The sequence below is a fragment of the Papaver somniferum genome, chromosome 7, assembly GCF_003573695.1.
Source record: "Papaver somniferum cultivar HN1 chromosome 7, ASM357369v1, whole genome shotgun sequence".
In the NCBI taxonomy this organism is placed as follows: domain Eukaryota; kingdom Viridiplantae; phylum Streptophyta; class Magnoliopsida; order Ranunculales; family Papaveraceae; genus Papaver; species Papaver somniferum.
The window spans coordinates 11,063,316-11,085,243 of record NC_039364.1 but is presented as its reverse complement, the minus strand read 5'-3'; the positions used below and the strand labels follow the sequence as shown (position 1 = coordinate 11,085,243).

Here is a 21,928-nt window from a genome sequence, read left to right as displayed (position 1 = left end):
TTAATGCTGATGATTATTTAGTAAATCAGATTTACGATATATTAAAACTTTGCTTCATGAGTATGGCTTTAATTCTGGCAACATGTTAATTTTGAAAAGAGTACACTTCATGTGGGATAGCCTATTCAATACAGAGCTGCTAGTTTTTCGAGACTAATGGAAATTCTTGTCAGATAATTCTAAGAAATATGCAAAACCTTTTGTTATGCTTACCTGCAACCTAATTTTACAACAAGCTCCAGTGGTTTTATATAAAACGACTGCTGAGAATTGATTATTTGTATAGAACTTCTATGAGAAGTGAGAAACCGAGAATCTCTGTATGATACATCTTTAAGTCTCGGACTAAAACAGCAATCTAGACATAAGTCTCTTATATCTATGCTAGTTTATGTGGTTATAAGGTCATAGTCCCACATAGGGTTATTTTATCTCCTGCAACCTAATTTCACGACAAGCTCCAGTGATTCTATATGAAATGACTGCTGGGAATTGATTATTTGAAGAACTTCTATGATAACTGACAAACCGAGAATCTCTGTGTGATACATCTTTAAGTCTTGGACTAAAAAAGCAGGCTATACATATAAGTCTCTCATATCTAAGCTAGTTTCTTGAACACCTCTAAAAAGGCACAAGGATCACTGGACACAACTACATGGATTTAAAATAGGAACCAATCCTAAAGTCCGGAATTGAACGTTTTTATCATTATGAGTTCTTTGTTTCAACTTTTCACCTGTAAAAATCATGTTTACAGAACCTCAGACCAATAAGCAAAGAATGAACTTAATCCACTATATAGATCAACAGTCAAAGAAGACAGTAATCAAATAACCATTAAATTGCCTGAAGGAAAAGGGCCAATTAAGAAACACATGAAAGTATACAGAAGCTTTTACACGGAAAAAAAACAGCTTTGTTGATGTTAGTTCAAACATATGTAAATGAGATTAAGTTATGATCAATAATGGGTGTGACCATATCACCTTTAAAGAGAATAAAACAGGGGGATCTCTGAATAGTACAATCTCATTCATAACTTTTGCAAGCTCGCATAGATATCTATTTCTAACCAAAGCTCAAGGCAAAGCAACCAGGGGGTTTATTAAGCAGTAAACAGATAGCCACAACTGTTGTCTAAGCAAACCGAATAACATACTCTTAGCTTTCAGACCACTAGGGAAGCAAAAGAACAAGGGAAGGGATATCCAAACAATAATAAGGAAACTCAGATCACATTCTCATGAAAAACACGTCTGTGCTGAACCTTGAAACTGTCTCAGAGCGGTTCTAGAATGCAGAGACCCTGATTTAAACCATGCGGAGGTGTCAGATCATTACAAGTACCAATTTTCACCAATAAAGTCGGAAAACTGAACATCAGCTTTCCCATTTCCTATCCTGATTAGTGGGTACCGCACATACTTTGGAACATAGCCCGTATCCTGTGTCCATACATGTGGACTTGGACTACTGGACACGCTTACTCTTCTCTAAAAGTGCATTTCCAAGTTGAAACTTGATATTTCAAATTATCTTAGTGCTCTGTTCATGTAGAGACTCTCGACTTTGATTACACAAGATAATTTCCTCTATACATAAGTTAGACAATCCAGATTTTGAGTCGAGTCTTATATATAGAAGAGTTTCTTTCGCACCTTAAGTCAGATCTCTAGCACATCTCATGTGAAAAGAGCACTAATATATTAAATATGAAATGCTCTTTCTTGGAAAACTAAGCGTGCCAACCAGTGCCAGCATGAGTACCCCTGTTCACACCTAAGGCCATGGGGGTACGAGTTGTCTTCTCTAGCACAACCTAGCTCATTGATAGCTAAGAAAATAACAAATCTTAAAGCAATGCCACTAGCTCCTATTCGATTTCCTTTCCCAATCACTAACTAGCTAAGAAGAAGCTCCGCATCTCTAAATGGCTATATCCATCCCGAATCACTAGTGAAAACAACTAGCTCCCATTATCTATCTACCTCCTTCCTTAATATTCAGTTATAGGTAGAACAATTAGAGCGCTAGCTCCCACCAATGAGCATACATAAAGCTGATCCTAAACACTTGTGAGAAAAGGGGGATTATGACTCTTGTGCGGAACTCCAGGGGTGGAGGTGGAGCTGACAAAGCTACAACTAGTGTCAGGGACGAAAAAGGGCAGGGTCTCCTCAGGTTGATACAATTAAGCTTTCACTGAGCTCGCTGGGCATCCTGGGGGTAGTCATCTCGGTTCAGGGAAAAACCCAAGAACCCAGTCTCCTCGTCAAAAGGTTGTGTCACAGGAACAAGCCTAAGAACCCAGTCTCCTCAGACTGATTGCTCCCTGATAAACTAGCCTCAGAACCATCTCATATCAACAAAGTCTGAACAAGAGAAGCACATTACAAAAACAAACTCACTTGATGATCCATGGAAAAATGGAATTGAAATGACTTACTATTTCCAAAGTATCCAATTCTGCCATAAAAATCAAACCTAAATCTTTGCAATTATGGATTCTTAATAGAGATTTGAAAACCCAATTCATGCCATAAAACTAAACAAATTCGTTCCTTTCCAATTTCTTCACTAACCAATTTATCAAATTAATACAACATTGGTCTCCAAAAACCAATTGTTTTGATTAACAAGACAGAAGCTTAAGGAAAAAACAGATTCAAAGATGATAAGGGATTTGAAACTTACTTGAATTTGATATCCTCTTCTTCTTCTTCGATCTCCTCTTAGGTTTGCCGAGCAAAATAACAGAGAGAAAGATTTAAAGAAGTGAATTTCAGAAACCAATTTCATGCAATAAAACTAAAAAAAATAATCTTTCCTGCCCAATTTCTACCCTAACCAATTTATCAAATCAAAATCTTTGCATTTACAGTTTTGGTCTCCAAAATCAAGTTTTTAGGTACCAGATAAAAACTTAAGCAAAACCCAGATACAAAGATAAAAAGGATTTGAAACTTACTCAATATTGTCGTCTTCTACTTCTTCTGAGTGATAGTCTCAGAAAAGAATCTGATATCCGGAGGGTTTACAGAAAAAACAGACGGCGGGGTGAAGTTTGGGGGTTTCAAACTTGGTTATGAAATTTAATGGAACCCATATGGCTCAATGCCAAAGATTTAGGGTACTGCTGCTTTTGTAAAAGCACGTTTCTGCTATGCATTGATGGTTCATACAATCATTTTTGTGCCGTGCATTGATGTGAGAGAAAAAAAAAGTTAGACATTTAGTAAAATATTAATTAAAACTAAAACTGATTAAAAAAGTAATCAATGTGTGTTTGGTAAAATATTGGATTCAATCATTGTTGTTGTACAAATGACGAAAACAGACATCTTTGAAAATAATTTTATTCAATTCCATTAAGTCCAAAAATAATTATTTTTTATTATTAAATAAAAATATATATATTGTTAAATAAATTTATTATTTGTCACTATTATTTTGAAATAAGCAAAAATAAATAAAATAAAATAAAAAACAATATAGGGTTACATTGTTATAACTCATACAAAGCTTTAGTTGGTAGCCGAGCAACAAGTTTTAGTTGGTAGTTAATTGTTAAAAAAAAAAAATTTACTTAACCATTTTTTAATATATATATATATATATGTATGTAAATTTTTAAACAAAAAATCAAACTAAAATTAAGTAATTTTTTTTATTATCGACAAATTAAATGAAATAGTATATAAAATAGTTTGAAAAATAAAAAATAATTTATTTAAAGAGTAAAATACAAAAAATAAAAAATTGGTTGTATATAAATTTAAGGGTAACTTTGGTGGTTTATAAAATAAAATATGGATAAAAAAGATAAATGAAACATTAAATTTAGGTGGAACCACAGCTTATGGTTTTGTAGCTTTTTAAAGCTACTCCTCCCAAGCTTTTAAAAGTTGAGGAATTTTGGAAAAAAACACTTAACTTTATTTTACCAAACACTAGTTTCAAAAATTATTGACATATATAGGTTTTAAAAGTGTTTTTGGAAGAAAAAAGTTTTACCAAACCAAGCCTTAGAGCATCTCCAATGCTAGGGGTGAAAGTCTTAAAAAGACACGACACCTAGGATTCAACACTTTTCTAACCAAGAATTTATCTCCAATGCCAAGGTCAAGGTAAAGATAAAAGCATGACATAGATGCCATCTCATAGGATAGAGTAAAGGAGAAAGTCATATCTTTACCTTCTCCGTGACCCAAAGTCTTTTGACACATTATCAAACCTTTATTCCAAATTAATTTTTCTCTAAGTTCTACGGTAACAATACCTTGGCATTGGAGATGAAAATTTAGGTAGAAAGTATAATTTTAATTTTTTTTAGCCATATAGGAATGACTCACAACAAAAAAGAATTAATAGGACCTCTACCTAGGGTTACCTTCACCCCTACCATTGGAGATGCTCTTATGTCAAGTAAGCCGGTGGCTAACCATACTTACCAAGATTGAATTATGAACCATACAGTAAAACTTCGATAAATTAATAGTTTTGGGACTGCTAAATTCTATAGATTTAACGAAGTATTAATGTATCGATAAATTAATAAGTTATTATCACGTTGAAACATAACAAATTTAATTTTAAATTTCTAAAGTAAATGTATAGCACTCTCTTTGTTTTTGGTAAAAAGATACTTTCACTTTTTCATTTTAGCCTAAAAATAGGTCCAATTGAAAAAGTAAAAGTATTTCTTTCCCAGAATCAGAGGAAGTATCAAATATCTAGAGATTTTATTTTCTATTCTAATTATTTTATGGCATATTATATGTACAAATGCACATATTATAATGTTAAAATTAAAATAAGAAAAAGGAAACACAATAAAATCGTTTCGAAACTTCTCAAGGGAATACAAAAATTGAAGACGAAGTCCAATGAATTATAAATGTGAACAAAAAAAAATGAACGCAGATGCCTATTTTAATAAACACCATAATATATTATCACACTAATTATTAATTTATATATTAGTCGGGCCCTATAGGAAATTTAAAAATTTTACTCCTCCCGCGCAATTGGGGGATATGGAAACTAATTGGGGGATATGAATTACTTCTCTCAACCAAAGGTGTCTACTAAGGAGTGTTTTTTGGGCCGAAAATACTAAAACACCCTTTGTTTAATTAAAAAACATTATGAAAAGACTGTTATACCCTTCCCACAAAATAAAAAACTTAAAATCAAAACCAAAAACCCAAAATCAGTATCCCGCATTTGAGTACCGGCATACTCGTGTGTTAGGGTTAGGTTTTGAAAAAAAAAATTCCTTTCATCTTCCTCTCCTCTTCTTCATCGTTATTCATACTCTACGATTAATTGTTAAATCAAAAATTTCTTCGTTGATTAAAACCAACCCATAAGAATGCCTCCACGAAAGAAATCAGATGCCCAATCGAAATCAAAATCGATTGCTCAACAGAAATTAGAGAAAAGGCTTGCTTTGATTGCTCAAGAGCAAGAACACGAAGAACATGAGTTATCGGACGATCAACTACTCAGAAATATGGCTTCTGTGAGAAGCTAAGTCATTTAAAACTGTTTAATTAATGTTTCAATCGATTTGTAGCTATGGGTTTAAGTTAAAATCGCGAAACCCTTACTGAAACAGTTGAGTTTTAGTAGTTCCGACACACAATTTCATATGAATATCACATCTGAAATCAGTACCGACATTCAATCTAGGATGAAGATCACACCGGTAGTCAGTTCCGACATCTAATTTAGGTTGAAGAACGCACCGGAACTTAGTTCCAGCATTGTATTTAGGATGAACACCACTTCTAAACCTAGTACCGGCATTGATTTGAACTTTTATGAGTACGCTGGTAGTAAGCTTCTAATAAACAGAAAATCCAAGGATTTTGTTATTTGTACAGGCGTACATTTTAGGTTAGATTCCATGCAGGTACTTGAGTTTTGGTATCCAGAAACTTTAGAACTACTACCGGCATCCTCGACAATTTATTTTCAATGTCGGTACTGTATTCTGGTATTTTTTTTTATTTTACGTAGCTGCCGGTACTGGTGTTTTCTTATCCAGGAATTTCCTATAGTGTACCGGCATCCTAGAAATTTATTTGTCAATGCCGGGAGTAAAATTGTTTGAATTTACCATGCCGGTATTAGCTCCTGGCATGTTCGATACTTTTTTTAGTATGCCGGTGGTGATGATTCTATGCCGTGATATGGTGTATCTATGCCGGTATTAGAAATGAAAGTTAGTTGTCTTATATTTATTTCGTGCTTCTTTTCAAATAGATCTAAAGCAAAGGAAGCTAAAGCAAAGGAGGCTAACAAAGGAAAAGCTAAAGATGTTGTCACTAAGAAAAGAAAGAAGGATGGTCTTGATACTCCTCAGTATCGGCCTCCTCGAGGGAAAAACAAAAAGCTTTTGGGTGCTGATACAAGAGGGCCAATTTGGGAAAGTGGTCGTGATCGTAGTAAAATCGGAATCTGTGAATCTACCGGAGCTATTGAGGAGGAATATGAACAAGATGAAGAGAAAAGTGAGGAGGAAGATAATAAGATTGATCCAACTCAATTAAAAAACTAAAGCCAAGGAATAGTGGAACAAGGTGGTCCAACTCAACAACCCACACAAGGAAAGGGGAAAGGCAAAGGCAAAGGCAAAGTAAAAGTTAAAGGTTCGCACCTTCCTCATGTTGATGACATGATACCCGACCTTGATCGTGGTAGACTTTGGGGCGCATCTTCTTTTGATCTGGGGTATATATTTTGCTATTGGATACAAGGACTCGTGGGCTCGTACTATATATCAGACCTATGTAAGAATTTCTATCTCGTGTATATGTATTGTTTTGTATTTATGCAAAATCTCTTAATCGTATTATCTCATAATTGTAGGATCATAACAAGGTTGTGCGTGTTTGCCGAAACCAAGTCGCGGCTCATTGGGATTTGTTTAAGGAGCATGAAGAGGTCCAAGAAATAGTAAAGGATTCTGGTATGTATCCTTTGGTTGAAAATTATGTGAAGCCAGATATGGTGACAGTCAATTGCTTCGTCTAAAGGTATCATGGTGAAACTGATACCATGCACTTCATGTTTGGAGAGATGACCTTGATACCTGATGATGCTCAGAACATTCTAGGCTTGGATGTTATCGGAAAATCAATTGTAGAACGGGACGATCATTTTTTTGAGCTAGAATGGACGAAGTTGCACGATCTTACTAACAATTTGTTTGGTTGGGACTATAAAACTTCTCTGGAAAGCTTCTATGTATCTAAGGTTAGTAGGAAAAAGACCATCAAGCTGACCCTGCTTAAGGAGAAGTTTAAAAATACAAAGGAAAGAAGTTTGAAGGATGGATGGGACCCCGCACGGATTCGTTATACAGCCGTTGCGTACCTGTTATTCATCTTGGGCACTAAGATATCCCCTGACACTAGTAGCAAAAGGGTTAGTGCAAACTACCTTCAGTACTTGGATCCGTTGGAAGAGGTCTTTACCTATTCATGGGGCACCGTGGCAATGACACATTTGTTGACGGATATGAGAAGGGCCTCTAAGGCGGTTGCAAATCAATTTGTTGGTAATTTCACTCTACTCCAGGTATTTTTGTTTTTAAATATGTTCTTATTTATACTATTCACATGTACCCTTATCATGAATTTAGAAACAAAATTTATTGACTTTTATATGTATCATTTCACATTTGTATAGGTGTGGGCTTATGAACATTTCCCAACATTGTTCAAGGAAAACCCCTTATTGAAGTTTATTCTTGTTGATGACCCCGAGGAGCCTAGAGCCAAGAGATACGAGTTCAACAACCATCTGAAGCCCGGTACCAATCATCGACTAGCAGAAATGAGATTGGATCTGGACGCGATGACTACCGAAGATGTTGTGTTCGACCCTTATAAGGAGGCTAGAGAGAACCGCTAATACAAGTGGTTTTATAACGTTTCACTTTACCAAGGGCCTTTATTCCACCCAAAGGGATACACTATGGTTGATACTCGACGTGTGATGCGGCAACTTGGATACAAGCAATTACCTAGATGCATGACAGCCTCTCATGAAAGGTACATTCTTGATTTTTCTCAGTGCATGACACGTTCCACAAAGGTGAGGGTAGAGTATGATCCAACTCCAGAACCAACACATTGGAGGGATAGGGAACCACGTCGTTTGATAGATGCTACTAATAGGGAGCTTGTGAATAACGGTGATGAATCCGACTCAACCTACATTGATGATTACTTGGAATAGTCACATCCTTTTGTAGTGCGCCCAGAAAACGTCGATGTTCCACCCCAGAAAAACCCTCCCGTTCCAACTCCTATAGAGGCACCACCTACGATGACCCAACTTAATAAGACCGTTGGATTGCTAGTAAGTATTGTTAATTGATTACTCGTTTAATGTACATATAATTTTATATTAGCATATATATACTAATTATTTGTTGTATGTATGAAACTAGCGGCGTCGGCTTGGCAAGTTGAAGAAGATGTTAGGTTGCAAGTACGAGGAAGTAGAGGTGCTATCCCTTGAAGAAATGAAGGAAATCGTGGAAAAACTTGATAAAATTGAAGACCCAAGTGAAAGAACTTTGTTTGGGGAAACAAGGAAGGTTCCCGTTTCCAAGAATCAAAAGACCAAGTGATGAACTCTATAGTTGTGTTCGTTATTTGGATGGTGGTTATTATGTTTAGAACAATTTCTAACTTTGTTGAACTCTATAGTTGTGTTTTTGGTTGAACTATTTATTTGTTTGGTTTACTTTTGGTTTATGATACTTTTATGAAGAACATTTAAGCACGATTCAGTTGTTTGGTTTATGTTGAACATGTTTAGATTTCTAGTAAAATGTTGTCTCTGTAAGTTTTCTTTACACGAGAAGCTCCGGCATTCAAATGTTTAAGTTCCACAGCACCGGTACTGGTTTCGGTCTTAAAATCAATTTAAATTCTATGCCGCCATTTGTATCGGCACAGAACAATTTACTCCAAACCATGACGGGCACAATGGATGAAAATGACCAAGTTTCTGTGTAGATTATGGGTAGTTCCGGCATTAAATAAATTATTGAATCTACGCTGCAATTCTGTTTTTCTTACTCTTGAATAGTTTTGTATAATTCCGGCATTGAATTTTGATAAATATACTATGCCGGTATTGTTTATAAATAAGTTACAAATGCTCTATTTATTTCATTCCTAGATAATCTATTACATTAGATTTCAAACTTTAAATTAAAACATACTAAAACATGGTAATGGAGCACTTTTGGTTTAAGGTGATCTCCTATTTAGTAAGCCATCCCTTTTCAACAATTTCGGAACCTTTGAGCCTTTCGCGAATATCTTCGAAGACATCGTCTGGAATATCTGTGTCAAGGACCATCTTCATTGGTTCATCTTCTCTTTCGACATATTCCTTTCCCTTCATATAGCACCCATCACACCCATCAATAGGCTTGCATTGGCCCTTGTGATTTTCTCTTGATTCTGCTAGTTTAACAGCTTTTTCAAACCATTGAAACTCATCGTACTTTGGGTAATTCAAACACCTTAGAAACATTCTTCCATTTTCAGCATCATCAGTTTTTGCAATCCAAAACCGGCGCGTCCCATCACAGCTTCTACACTTTGAATAAATAAAAGGATAGTCCATGGCTAGATGAGAAGGTGACTTGCAAATTTGACACCTGCAATGATGATTCTGTAAGAGAAGATTATATTAGTTATGCGTCATAGTAGTGAAGATTTTAACTGTCCATATATTGTTAGTAATGTTCAATCTATTTACTTTGCAAATAGAGCTTTATGATGAATCTCCCATCGCTTGTGAACTTCAACCGTGCTTGATTGATCTATTTCTTCAGAGAAGGATTTTTGTTATTTGGTGGGTGCTTTGTGTTGATTTTTCCAAAGGAATGGGGGGTATTATATAGAAATGAATATCAACGGTCTTATTTTTCAAAAAACTAGCCGTTTTAAACTTTTGAAATTCACAAATATTGGCATGGTCGCAATAATATATTCAATGCCGGTATATCGTACCGGCGCTAAATCATGTTGTTCAACCATGCCGGTAATAGTTACATATTTCGCTGTGAAGAAATCAACTTGTTACGACATGAACATATAACGGTAAACTATACCGGTACTGGGGGCCGGCATCCTATGTCACATTTACTTCTATGCCGGAGTTTGGATGGTTTCAAAAAAACTAGTCGTTGAGGTTTTTCTCTATATAAGGAGAGATAATACTTGGACCCAAAAGCCCAAAACTCGTGTGTTCTTATATATCTCCTTGAGCCTCTTAACTTAGAAACCCTAAACCCTAGAATAATCATCTACAAATAGCTAAGTATAGTACCTAATCCCACATACAACAAATGGCATCGTTCGACTCTGAGGAAGATTTAGCAATCACCCAAGCATGGTACGCCGAAACTCGTCCTTCATCTATAGATAACAGCACGCGGGATTCCATGTGGTTTAAGATTTTTTAAAAATTGATTCACGATTACGGTAACCCGAAAGGAAGAACTGCTCCACAAATCGAGCAACGATACGACATCATCCTAAATGCGGTGGTTGAGTATTTAAAAATGAAACACCGGATCGAGCACGCTACCCGCAATAGATTGTCCCCTCAACAACTTGTAAGTATCATTATGATTAATTCAACACAATCCACTCTTTTTCAAATTTTATGTAACAAACTAAGTTTTTGTGTTGTTTTTGTAGCATGAAGCCGTGAAAACGCGTTACTTACAGGAAAAAGGGGAAGCATTCATGTTTGATGCCAACCTGAACCACATTGTAAGTAAAGTCACGGAGTACCACCAGCTGGGTGAATCGGAGACGGATTCTTCCTAAGAAGATTGATAGGTTTAGTGGTATTTGGTTAGGTTTTTAGGGTAGTTTTTGATAAGGTTTTGTGGGTACATCTCTATGTAAACCCTCACGATAGTAAAATCGTCCACTTGGGTCACCAAAGGGTTTAAAGGCTTGATGCACGTGCTAAGTGAATTTGTGCTTCCTGCGACAAGGATAACATTCGAAATAAATTATAGTTTCGGCTTACATCGTTAACATAATTCAATATTGTTATATCTCCGGCATAGAAACTATATATTATTTTATGCCGGAATTTGGTGTCAAAATTCTGTGTTCAATAAACCATGTTCCGGCTTTGAATTTATATACATTACAGTGCCGGTATAGACTACCGGCATGGTCGAATATCTTCTGCTAACTGCCCGAATTGAACATTCAATGCATAACGGCTATTTTTTTTAAACCATAAACCAATAAAGACCATTTCCGGCGTGGAATCTAAGTTACTGACAATGCCGGAATGATAAAGTGGAAAAGAGCCATTGTGTCCTCATCTGTTTAAAGTGGATACGCCTATTGCAGTTGATACCTCAAAAAAATAAGGTGAGCTCCAACACATTTATCTGATGGAAAATCAATCACCAACTACCGATTTCAGAGAATTTTTATATGAAAAAAAATTATCCACTCCTATAGGGAATCAATCATCATCCACCACCAATTCAATTCCCATGATACTAGAAAAACTTAGAAGGAAGGAGAAAACCACCAAGTCACTTGCCGCAATGGAAGAAGAGATACTTAGAAGGAAAAGAATAGAAGAAGAGGCAGCAATAGAAGAAAAATATCGCAAACAAACTAAAGAGATATACGAACGTGTAAAACAAGCGAAGATAGAAGCGGATGTTGAGGAAGAAACCCAATGGATTAAAAATTACTACATAGTACCGGATCTCCCGGAAGATCACCGCCCTTCAAACCTTTTTTGGGGTCTTGTTGAGGATGTTCCTTATATGCCGAATTTTGTGGAAGGTAAGTGCAAGAAACGCAAAATGGATTACGGGGATGTGTTTGTTGCGAATCGCACAATTGCCCTCATAAAATTATGTCCCAAATACAACGAGATTCTCTCAAGATTCAAAGGGAATAGGTATCAAGCTCAGGACGCATATACCAAGTGGAGAAAAGAGCCTTTTAGGCATTTCGAAGATGCTTTGTTTCTTGAATATCGTCCCAAGAAATGATGTTAGTTGCAATTAGCTTAAGATCTTTCATTTCATGTGTAACGTTTTTTATGCGGTTAATATTTCTAATTTTATTTCTATAAGATTAGTATGAGGGCCTGTTTGGGTTAATGTTATTTATTTCCTTAAGAATATGTGGTTAATGTTGTTTTTTTCCTTAAGTTTATTTCCAGTGACGACATTGAATAAGAACCAAATACTATACCGTCACAAGTGCCGATATCGTAGACACAATTTAAACTTATTGTCAGAATGTCGGCATAGAATTGTACCATATGTCCATGCCGGAATTATGACTGCTACAAACCCAATTTATGTGGTAGTTACAAACCCCTTAATTCCACTTATGAAAGTTCGACAACTAATTCTAACTCCTTATTCTTCTCCATTGTAACTGTCGCACCAATTATCCCCCATTGTAACCGTTACAAACTCCCTCATTACATTAATGTGACGGTTAGAAAATCCATTATTACATAAAATTGACGGTTATAGAATGGAAAAGGTTCCATCTTTCAATTTCTTTGTTTTCACTTCGCAATTCCAAAAGAATTTACAAAACCACTAAACTTCATTATTTGGTTCATTCTCTGAACCAAATTCATTCAATTCTTCAAACCTCCTGAAAAACCAAAACCTAATCCTAGTGGTAAATCGAAATCAGAAGCATCTATTGAACAAGATGATGAGGAGGAAATAACAGAGATGATGAGGTAAGTGATGTCTATGTTTATTGAAGCATTCTTAGGGTTTATTTCATAATATAAAAAACACAAATTGAAACTTGCATGTTTATTGTTTGTACTAGGTAAAAGGAAATTTGAATCTGCAATTTAGTGAATTTGAAATTGATTTTAGTGAATTGAAATTCCAATTTATTTTCGGCGTATCATTAAATTTGAATATAATGCCGGTTTATATGTCCTATATCCTTCTTTTATTGCATGTAAGTTATTTGAATACCGGCATAAAAACCCTATAAATTTCAACGCCGACACCTCTGCCGGCAGTATCGTAATGTTCACTATCCATGCCGGTTTTGATCACCTTATTTTGTTAAATCTCTGTAGGCAATTCCCATATTACCGACATATGATTTTATTTATATACAATGACGTTACCAGAAAATCGGCATAATATCCTTTTAGATTACAATGCCGGAACATATGCCGGCAGTATCGTTATGTTCACCGGCCATGCCGGTTCTGATTTTCTTTTTTTTGTTAAATTTCATTTTGTACGTAGGTCCAAAGATGCAAAAACAAAGAAAGGAAAGGGAAAAGCTGTTGATGAAGGAAAATCTAAGTCTTCTCGGCCTCGACGTAGTCGAGATGATTCGGAACATGGTAAGGTCATGATTCGGGAGATTCCCCTGGAGGGAGACACAAGCAGCGATGATGATGCTAAGTGGGAGAAATTTGTACCTCCTGATCCAGTAGGTGAATCATCCTCACATGGATTAGGACAATCTGAAGTTGAAGCCGGTGATAAAAAGGAAAAGGACCTACCAAAGCACCTCCCAAAAAAATATGACATGATTCCAGAACGCAATAATGGCAAATATTGGGGTCAGTTTAGAGATCTGAAACTCTTATTTGACTACAAGGACTCTTGGGCTCGTTGGATCAATTCAACTTATGTAAGATGTTTTCATCTTGTTATTATATTGTTTATATATGACATCAGGTGAATTGAAGTTTGTTTGGTATATTTTTATAGTACCACAAGAAAGCCTTCCATGTTTGCTGCCATCAACAAATGGATACATGGGATTTGGAAGGGGAGTGTAGGGATGTTCAAGCGGCAGTAAGAGCATCTGGGTTGTATCCCGCGGTAGAAAATTATGTGTCCACTGATCAAGTGACGACGAATTGCTTCTTTGAGAGGTTTTTTGCTTCAACTGATACCATGCATTTTCCTTTTGGCGAGATGACCATTATCCCTGAAGATGTCCAAAGAATATTAGGTCTAGAGATCCTTGAAAAAGCCGTTAAGAAAGAAGATGACGGTAAGACCCTAGAATGGTCCAAGATCTATGAGATGACTAAAAAGTTGTTTGGTTGGGACGAGGTAACGACAAAAGTAAATATGTACGTGTCAAATAACACCATGAAAAAGACTATTAAAGTCGTCAAGCTCAGAGAGTTGTTTGGGAATACGATGGGCAAGTAATTGAATGCCGAACAAATTCAACAAACTACCGCTGCTTATCTGTTGTTCCTCTTGGGCATCGCAATATTCCCTGACTCTAATGGTAACAGGGTGCATATGAACCACTTACAATACTTGGATACCTTGGAGGAGGTTCATGAATATTCATGGGGCACTGCTTTCTCGGCACATTTATTGGCGGAGATGCGTAGATATTCTAAGGCGACAACCTATCAATTTATATGGGAATTTCATTATATTACAGGTAATGTGAAATAGTTATTTTGTTTTCAATTAGTTCTTTTCTTATACATTTCATTGGAATGATATTTCATTGTCGTAGGTGTGGGCTTTATGAACACTTCCCAACATTTTTCAAGGAGTACAAATATTTGGAGTCGTCAACGTATGGTTTGGCACCACACATTCCTGTAGCTAAGAAATACTTTTTCGACGATAAACCGAAGCCCAATAACAGAACTCGGTTACTCTCCATGAGAGAGGCTTTCGACTCTATCGCTGTCGAAGATGTAGTGTTTGAACCATATAAGAAGGAAAGAGGAGTTCACTTTGCAAGGCATGATAATGTAGCATTTTACAACGGACCATTGTTTCATCCAAAAGGATTTGTTACGCATAACCCTCGCCGTGTGATGCGCAAAATTGGGTACAAACAGAAAAAACTTACGGGTAAATATGATGCCAAATTCTCTCATGACTTTCCTCAATGTTTATCAGATGAACAACATACGCTGGTAGTTTACAAACCAACTCCTATACTTGTACATTGGAATGAATGGGAAGAACAATAACTAGTGATGGATAGGGTTGGTTGGGAATTGGCGGAAAGAGGTTACGAGTCGGAACCAAGCTTCCTCATAGGTCATTCGAGGTACTCCCATACTTGTATTGTACACCCGGCCACCGAAACAGTGCCTCCACAAGCAGAACCTCCCTCCACAACTGCTGAAAAACTTACTGTACCTGTACTTCTAAAGACCTCACGTTGGTGGTATGTAATTATTGTTCACTTCCTATTATTAGAATGTATATCTATAAACTTATAAAAGTTAACATACTAATGGAATAATATGACAACAGCATTCGCGACTAAGAAAATTGGGAAACTGGTTTAAATGCAAGAATAAGGAAGGAGAGGTGCTGACCCCGACAGAAATGAAGAGAGTCGAGCAAAAGATATACAAAGTTGAAGATCCAAATGCAAAGGACTTGTGGAAGGAAACGAAGAAGAGGGTTCACAAGAAGTTAACGACGAGTGATCTAAGATGTTTTTTAATGTTTCTTTTATAATATTAGTTATGTCTTTGAACAATCTACTGTCGGTTTATGTTTTTTGTGTGTCTTGCGAAACTTTGAACATCTTTGTTTCATTTGTTTTCGGTTTGGAACATCTTAACTTTACGTATGGTTTGTTAAACAATCTAGCCTTTGCTTATGTTATTTTGTGTGTCTTGATAAACTTTGAAGATGTTGATTTCATTTGTTTTTGCCTGAGAACATATTATATTGGTAAATCTATGTCAAACATTGCAATTTTTATGTTTTTTTTTCAGAACCGGCATGGTCGAAATTGTAAGAACAATGCCGGTATACTGATTTCTTTTCCGGACCAAAGGAATTTAGAATTTTGTGTAGAATTCCGGCATTACTAGGAAGTTAATTTCAACGCCGGCACTAAACCTGATATCTCTGTGTACTTATGGTTCATTTCCGGCATAAAAGAAAAAAGACTTTCTAAGCTTGGATCATTTCCCGGAATTGTAAAGTTTGAACTAAATCATGCCGGCATGTCCATTGTATATGGTTTAATGATTACAATTAAAACTTCCAAAAAAGCAAAAGGTTGCATAGCAGTGAACCACACATTTCCAAATTACTTTTTATCACTTTCTAATTTATGAATAGGAATTTCTCCCTTCTCCTAGTTAATTGATAGCTTCAACGCATCCCACAATTGGTGGTTCTCCTCATACAATTTCATCCATTCCTCCGAGTGATTGGGGACTATATCCTTGTTTTTAGTCAACGGACAAACCGGTGGCAATGGAAAATTTTCCCTGAGCTTCAGAATAATGAAATGATTCCCGTTCACGATCGCCAAGACAACTCTTCTCTTCTTAAGAGATCCTTTGCAATTTTGCCACTTTGGCGTATAAGTTGTTTGTTCGGTGGGGGAAAAATAATGAACAACACAGTTAAATGTATCCGCCACAAGATGCCCACAAACCGGCATTTTCATCCAATATTCAGTAGGAAGGAACTTCATCTCGTGCTCTGGCCCTACCACCCGAGCATGCAAACTATCAAACCCTTCGTCATCATCTACCAATTGTTCGTAACAACTCTTCTTTTTCATAAGTTGCTCGGCCATCCTCTTTCTAGCGTATCGGCATGTTGTCATCCCTTTACTAACCACCGTCTCAATGATTCCTAATTGTTTGGTCACGGCATGATAGCCACAATTTCCATCCCCATCGACATCATCCGTATATACAATATACTCGCGAATAAACTCGGGAAGTTGGTCTACATAACCCTCTATTTTGGTATGGTAATGTCTATAAGTCTTACCTATTTTTGAATCCTTATACATCTTCATATTACCAATTTGAAGCTTAATAATCTCCATTCCATCCTCTGCAATCTCTACACTTCCAATGTCTTCGGTATATGTTGGGAGTCCGTACTTCCTTGGCCTACCCCTTCGCTTTTTAAAAGGGACTACTTCACCATCGTGTTTTTGATGACTAGGCATTGGTCGCTTACCTTTTCTATCACATATCTTTGGCGTGACTTCGGAATTTTCATCTTGATGTACTTGACTTGATGTAGGTTCCTTATTCGGCCTTTAATTTTTGATATGCAAAGCCGCCCCTTCAACTATGGGTGTGACTTCGGAATGCTCTCCTTATTCAATCATTGTTGGTACCTTCCTAGGCCTACCCCTTTTATTTGTAACCTCCGCTACATCGACTCTAGGTGTCGCATCCGCTTCCTCGATTTGTTGTTCTTGTTCAATCGATGTGGGTACCTTCGTCAGCCTACTCCTTTTCTTTGGAACCGACACTTCGTCGGCTTGTGGTGTGATAAGGAACCCGTCATTTGTTCTTGACTTGATAGCGGTAACTTCTTCAGCCTACCCCTTTTCTTTGGAACCGGCACTTCATCGACTTGTGGTGTGGATACGAAATTTCCCATTTGTTGTTGACTTGATGGCGGTTCCTTCCTCGGCCTACCCCTTTTCTTTGGAACCGGTGCTTCCGCGAACCTTGCTTCCGAAAGCTCATATCTGGTTGGGTCTTGTTTCTTACTTTCCTCGTCTTCACATTCGCGTTGACTCATTGCTTTCAATTCTTTCATTTGTTTTCTCCTTGTCATTTTAATTTGTGGTATACCGGGAGGATCTCCCTTTGTTGGCTCTTCACTTTGTGCTATCCACGGGCGTGTAATTATCCTTAGTTGGCTTAACAATACTTGTTGGCTAGCCGAGTTGCCACGTGAGTAAGCTTCATAGAATTCCTTTGCTTCGTTTGTATCCCATGGTGATTGTCCGGGAGCTTCCGTAGGGGGAGGGTCGAAAGATAGTTGCTTCCAAAACGGATCAATAACCTCAATAGGTATCCCTTCTTCATACTTCACAAGCATATGACGACATGGAATCCCCAACGAAGACATGTCGGGACAAATACACACATCACCCGGTTTGCCATAGTTTATCTCCATTTTCATTTGTTTAATCATATGTTTTATTTCCCATTGAGAGACGTTGAATTCTATTCCTTGGAGAAATTTACCATATCGAAAATGTGATGTCATCCTTTCCATCGAGATTTTATCAAAAGCCTTCTTGATCCTATCGATATCAGCCTTAAAGTATTGTTCAAATGCCTCGGCGACCGTAACCACGTTTCCTTGGCCGGACTGGATGAGATCTTTAAATCTCCCATGAGCGGACTCCGCTATACTAGTTGCTTCATTCCCGTGGTGTCTATACCGATATGTCCATGCACACACAAATTTATCCTTGAACTTAACCAACAATTTATCCCGACAATATGAGATGACACTTGGATACACTTTGTTATATTTTGCAGTAAACATGTTCAATCTCTTTTCATATATATCCTCGGTAAGAGACCAATAAAATTTCTCCCAATCCTTTTGAAATTCCAACCACTTTTTATGATTTTCATCGTGTTCTTTTTCCACTCGCTCTTTAATCTTTCCTCTTTGATCTTCTTCTTCTTCGGTTGATAGTTTATTCTTGAGAACATCTTCCTCTAGTTGAGCAACCATTCTCTTCTTAATATCCGACTTAGAGGTTTCAAACAAAGAATGACAATGTTTTGTCACATTTTGACGTATATGATACGTACATAGGAAATTTTATGCATCCAAAAATACGTCGGATATAATATTTATTAGTGCATCATCTTGATCGGTTATGATGACCCCCAGAAATTGATTTTCCGGGAACAATAATTTCAATTGTCGTAATGCCCAATGATAATTGTAATCCCTCTCGTTTTCCATTAAACACCAAGCCAACGTAAATGATACCTTGTCCGATGTTTGCCCCACGATCTTGAACAATGACATGTTGTATTTATTTGTCTTGTAGGTGCAATCCATCATAAGAACACCACAACATGTATGAGCCAATTGTGAAAGCAAAGGATGCGCAATGAATATTTGAAGGGGTTTGTTGTCCGGTCCTCTTTTAATGATACGCGTGTAGTTTTGATCCCAAATTATCTTCTCAAATTCTTGCATAACGGTCCTCCCTTCCCATTCCACCCTTCTAATGGTTGCTTGTGCACTATAAATTGTACACAGAGAAGAAACATTCTGATCATCCTTTTCCTTGAAACCTCCGAGAATCACTCTTGGTTTGATACATGCTTTGGTCATTATCTTTACATCCTCGAATTCATGAGGTTTTAGCTTCGCAACTAGGGAGTGACCAACAAAATCTTTCGGATCCCGGTGGTTATGACGACCAAACCACACCGTACAATCCCATTCCTTTTCTTTGTCTCTTAAATAGAATACACGCTTAAAGGGGCAATTATCCTTCCTCGTAAGAGTCTTGTATACCCTATTAGTTTTCTTTGGATATACATAACCCTTTCTCTTAGGGCTATCCTTCTTCTTGTATTTCCCACTTGTTAGGTGTAGAATACACCTTGATTTAATATGTATTGGTTATGCTTTCTTTGCTATTTTTCATGTGAATTTTGTATTTTACGCGTGTTTTGTGTTTCATAGTGTTAGAGCATTGCTTGGTTGAACCCACCAAGCGTTGGTATGTCAAGTTTGGTTTTCATATTTTAGTGAATCAAAACTCATATTAAGAGTCGCTTGATTATGTACTAGAGTTAAACTTCATATAGGTTAGCTTGAAATCATTAGGATATGAGACATTACAAGTATTGCGAAGTCTTGAAGATGTGAAGAAGCAAGGAGCTACAACGACAACAATCATCCTTCTACTTGAGGTTAGTGATATTTGACTTGAACTGTTTCATTCCCTAACGTATCTTTCAAGTCGTGCATATTGAAAACATAACTGCGAAGCATATATGAACTCTAGATAGGCATAGTATTAAGAAATACAATACGAGGTTTATTGTTTAACCATTAAACTTTGTAGATAAGACATCGCCATAATCATTTGAATGCTATTGTGATTATGTATGGGTATGAGGTGAGGATTTCATCCTAGGGAACAATGTTTACATGTGTTCTAAGGAAGTAAGTTCATAAACTTGTTTGTGGACCGAAAAGGAAATTTGGAGGAGTTATTGGTTTTGTTATGCATTGCATATCTTATGAACAACCAATATGTGTGATAGAGTATAACCGCTCACAACTTGTTGTGTTCTTGGTAGAACTATTCACAAAGTCCTGACTTTTGTATTGGTATAACTTTTATTAGTAAAACCAATCTTAAGTAATCACAAGTGATATGAACAGGTTATGTATGCCTTGGGGAAAGGGAACCGATCCTAGTAAGGGAAAGGATCCGATCCTTGTAAGGGAAAGGTAAGCGACCCTAGTAAGGGAAAGGGAACCGATCTTTGTAAGGGGTGCAGTACATCAAGGGGAACCGATCCTTGTATGGGGTGCAACAAGGTTTATAGCAGAAAGGGGAACCGATCCTATGGACATGTGCAACACATATAAGTTAGATACCATATATATGTGGGTCAACCGAATCTTTGGGAAGCTAGTGTGACTATGCGTAGTACTCACATGGAGGTAGAACCGAAACTTGTTTTGGTAGAACCGTTAAACCCATGATTGTGATTGAATTTTGGTTTGATCAATCACATAGTTCTTGAAAGTAAGATGAACCGATTCTAAACTTGTTCGGAAGTGTGGCAAATCGGTTTCAAGGTTGTAAGTGTGAAAGAGAACTTACAAAGTAAAGATGTCGGCAAACTTTGAACACGTGCTGTGAATATTTATTTCTATAATTGTTCAAAGATATTCCTTAACGGCAACCGAATTTGTGCTTTTATGAATATCTTGAGAATATTTTCGATTTTGGAAATTCCTTGGTGTCCAAACTTCCTTGTCTATAAATACACGAAGTTTTTCTTTCTAGCAAACTAATCATTCGTAACAACAAACTTCCTCTTTTGTCTTTGTTATTGTGTAGCCGCCTATCGGAGAGGAGAGTAATCTAATTAGGTGAAATCTCTTACGACCGCTCGTTTTAAAGTCTTCTTTGGGATTGCGAAGCTCTAGCTCGACCCGTTTGTGGGAAACTAGATAATTTCGGTTTATCCTTGTTTTCGATTGATTTAATTAACTAACGGTGGTTGAAATATGATTGCACCTAGTTTGTTTATTCTTGAGAATCTTCTCTTCTGATATAAGATTCACTCAAACTAGTTCAGAGTTTCGACAGGGATCTTTAGACTGTTGTTAGTTCTAAAGACGATTTTGTGATAATCCATTGTTAACAGACTCCGTTCTGTGCGTGATTGATTAAAAGAGATTCAAGTGATTGTGTGCAGGTTTTTATTGAAGATTTAAGAATATTTGAAGACAAAGAAGATATTGAAGATCTGACTTGGGTTTTATAATCTTTGGTGTGCACAATACTTGTTTGGGTAAAAGAGGATCCAATTAATAATCGTTTTATCCTTGTGGCAGATTGGATTGATTAGTTGAGTAGATCGGCATCAACACGGTTCTTCGGATTAAAGGTGTTGTTGGCTTAATCTTAATTGATTACCTTCGGGTGATTAAACATAAGATAGATCTAGACCCGACGAAGAATTTTATGTTGAGATAAAAGGAAGAGCCTTTGTCTGACTCATATCACTTGGTTGAATTGAGTTGATACCAAACAGATTTCTTGTTCCTTTACTGTTTGGAATACGAACCAAAGGGATTGTTCCAAGTACGTGACTTATTCATAAATCGGAGGCGTGGGAATACATACGGAACTAGGTGAACTATAGGGTTAGTTACTTGGTCTTAACTATACGAAGTTAGTGTAATTTTGTGTAGCGGCTTAATCCTGAGAGTATTCAATTCTGGACTAGGTCCCGGGGTTTTTCTGCATTTGCGGTTTCCTCGTTAACAAAATCTTGCTGTGTCATTTACTTTTATTTTCCGCATTATAATTTTTTTATTATAATTAAAGTAAATTACACAAACGTT

General features: G+C 36.7%; 1 long non-coding RNA gene across 1 annotated transcript; it reads right to left on the bottom strand.

Moving 5' to 3' along the window:
• Window positions 1-2,515: 2,515 nt before the first annotated feature.
• Window positions 2,516-3,142, bottom strand: LOC113293024. The gene is made up of 2 exons (XR_003332005.1): window positions 2,972-3,142; window positions 2,516-2,734 (listed from the first exon to the last, which is right to left on the bottom strand). It is a non-coding gene; the product is annotated as an uncharacterized LOC113293024 (long non-coding RNA).
• Between the last annotated feature and the right edge of the window lie 18,786 nt (window positions 3,143-21,928).